The sequence below is a fragment of the Dreissena polymorpha genome, chromosome 8 (assembly GCF_020536995.1).
Source record: "Dreissena polymorpha isolate Duluth1 chromosome 8, UMN_Dpol_1.0, whole genome shotgun sequence".
Taxonomy (NCBI): Eukaryota; Metazoa; Mollusca; class Bivalvia; order Myida; family Dreissenidae; genus Dreissena; species Dreissena polymorpha.
The window spans coordinates 61084880-61088335 of record NC_068362.1 but is presented as its reverse complement, the minus strand read 5'-3'; the positions used below and the strand labels follow the sequence as shown (position 1 = coordinate 61088335).

At 33.7% G+C, this 3456-nt stretch overlaps 1 long non-coding RNA gene across 1 annotated transcript; it reads left to right on the top strand.

Annotated features, from left to right (window-relative positions):
- The first annotated feature begins 1333 nt into the window (after positions 1 to 1333).
- Positions 1334 to 3177, top strand: LOC127840960 (uncharacterized). The gene is made up of 3 exons (XR_008030645.1): positions 1334 to 1993; positions 2642 to 2808; positions 3039 to 3177. It is a non-coding gene; the product is annotated as an uncharacterized LOC127840960 (long non-coding RNA).
- Positions 3178 to 3456: the final 279 nt, after the last annotated feature.

The window sequence follows — 3456 nt, the reverse complement described above, 5'->3', positions numbered from 1 at the left end:
TGGTTAAAAATGTAAGCTATTAAAATAGTAAACTTCATCTCAACGCCGATGACAACATTAGTCGACATTTAAAATTGTGCAATTGATTCCAACTCTTGCTCACTTATGGTGCTTAAGAAGTTGGCTACTAAAATATCGCCATTGCTTTATCACGTGTCACCTATGAAAAAGTAGTGTGCTATTTAAGTAGCACCATTGATGTCTACGCCTTCTTAAGTTACAGTCGTTGGCTTATTAAATACCACTATTGGTCTCCACTCTTAGTCGCCTATAGCCATTGTAGTTGACTATTAAACTTAGACAATTGATATTTTCATATTTATGCCTATGGCTTTATTGTTAGGTTATTTGTATATGCAATTGTGTTCATCGGCTTGTCTTTAATACGTATACTTGTTGGCTATTCGATTGTACATTATCTCGATCTATTTTTGAATATGTGTTTAAAACAAACACTATGAAGATACCAAAGATCATTAAACATGCTCATCAAATAATTGATATAAACTACAAATGACAATTGCTTTGTGAACAGTCGCAAAACGTATCGACTCTTTATCTTATCGAATGAAATGACTCCCTCGGTGGGGGAAAACGAACTTTTAGGATTATTAACATTTTAGCAACACATACACATATTAAATATCTCGTTGTTGCCTAGCACTGCCTCAATCAAATGAAGTGTGTTTATTATAATTTCATATCACAAATAATAGTAAGGTATATATTCAGCGATAAAGATCAGCTAAATGTTATGATTACATCCTGCTTTTCAAAGAAATATTGTTAAAAGATATATATTTTTTAACACAACAACAATATATGTTAATAATAATTTGAGGATGACATCACGAGAATTAACGAGTATGTCATTTGTTATCCAAATAGTGAACATTCCGACTCCCTTGACTTAATAGATATCTTATAATGTTTCCTGCGTGCTGTAAAGGGGCCTTTTCACAAATTTTGGCATGTATTGAAGTTTGTCATTATATGCTTTATATTGATATGCAAACATTGGATCTAAAAAGTTTCAGTAAAAAATCAAGAATAACTTTACAAAAGTAACCATCAACAGGGCTCGAACCACTGACCCCTGCAGCCCTGGAGTAAAAGTCTACCACTTAGACCAAACGGCCATCCGTGCTCATACAATGAAGGATGTATTCAATAATTTATTTAAGCAAATTCAATCCTCATAGTTTCACAAAATAAAAAGACAACAACAGAACTCTTCAAATTATTCAATCGTTTCGCGTTGCAACGTTTTATACTTTTCAGGTTTTTAATTCGTCAAAAGATGCATTTAATGGCTATTTTAGAGCGTGGTAAATGTTAAGAATTACTGTTTTCTCAAAAATATCATAACTACAACGACAATTTGCGAATCTGACACAATTTTTCCTAAATGTTGTCAATTTACCAAAACGTGAACAGGCCCTTTTAAGACTATAATGTACTCGCTTTCTCTATTCCCAAATGTCACTTCGTGCCTTAACTCTAAAACATCATTAAAATATAGGGTGGGTCAATTCGATGGGATATCAGATCCGTCGTTGACAGCTTTTGTTTTGATACCCTTGCTAGAATGCACAGACCTAACAGATTTATTATAATATTATTACATTAATTTGCTATATGATTTGCCATGCAACATCATTATCGAGATGTGATTAGAAACTCTCATCTTAATTAAGTAATTGTTACAATATGTTGACCACAAAGACACAAATGTAATTATACAGCTGCGCATTACACAGTAGCCTGGTTATGTCTGGTTTATACTAAAACATACAACTTACGTTACATATTGCATTTTTAGGAGATCATTGTGTCCATCTACCGAGCGATTACGGCACTTGAGGCATTGCCTGTGTTTATTTGGAAAAACAATCCATATCTTTTGGGAATATCGACATACCTTTAGCACTATCTAGCGCAAAGAAACATGATTTAAGAAAGGAACTCTTCAAACTCGACCGAAACGACGAAGGTTTGAACTATTCAATATCTTTATCTTTTATATTTCCTCAATGATCAATTCGTCCATGTTTTAGATTAAATGTGTATTGCGGCCCTCTGCACCGTTCTCCAATTTACGTACATTGACTCTTTAAGCTATTATTAGTAACTGACACCTCGAAATATTAACCGCAGCAGGTTTAACGAATAATAGTGTTTTGAAGATACTAATGAGTATACAATTTTGGTTTGAAATTCTGAAAACAAACAACGGACAATGTATGCGTTTTAATAATGTATTGGAAAGTTTATGAGCGTATCCGACTGGAGATTACAAGAGGAAATTTGTATACCGTCATCTATCAGAATCCAGCAAACAGTGGCCCCTCGGATAACATATTTGATATTTATTTTGCTCCATTAATTTTTTTAATCGGTATGATGTTAAATTAGTAACGGTATTTTAGTATTAAATTAATAGTCTGGTTAGTACAGAATTCGGTAAACACATTTTTCCTCCAGGATCGTTTGTTTATTATCGGGCAAATTTGCGTGTTGTTAGTGGTCACCATACTGGACAAGTAATGATTTTCTTGCTTAGACCATTTGTTATCCAAAGCACATACAGATAGACCAGTGACTGTTTGACAACACATTTTAAATGTTACTTTAACCTCAGGTCGTCTGCATTGGTCAAGTAGCTGTACTGCGGACTCGTATGCAGAAGAAGCGACGGCATTTGCCCACCTTGCGTTCCTGATATTTGATGACTTTCAGACAAGCCACAAGATTGTGGCATGGTTGACGAAACATCGCGATGCAGTTGGAAAATGGCGTTCATTGCAAGTAAGGAAACACACTTTATGGTATTTCTACATGGACATAACTAAATGAATCAAACACGCGCAGCGTGAGGGCGTCTTTTTTGATACGACACATTATGATTTTGATGTTGTCTTGTTATTGTATTCGGTGTTGTTGTTGTTGTTTTTAAAGGACTAACGCAAACCTTTGCCGGTATACTGTTAAGTTAACATCTTTTGAAATATTCGTTTGTTTGTTTGTTGTTTGAGTAGGCTACTGTGGTTGCTATGCAAGCCCTAGGGACATACAGCGCTCGCGCGTATAATCAAGATGTCGACTTCACAGTTAAAATTGGAAAGGAAGGTTGGAAAAATATTGCATACGTAAACAGAGAAAATGCCCGTCTTCAGAGACTAATTCCAAACGTATAATTTGCAATAAATACGTTTTCAGCAAATTTTTATTCTTGTTCACTCGATTGAATTTTCTAAATATATTCTTATTTTAATAATATACATATTTGGATATTTAACTTGAACTTACATTATATAGTTTTTTTGTAAAACAATGCTTAACGTTCAATTTTATTTATATTTTCTCTCTGGTAGGCGTTTCTTTTTTTATTTAATTATTATTAATTTAATTTTTAGCAGTCACATAAACAACCAAGCAATGTAATATGGGATTTTT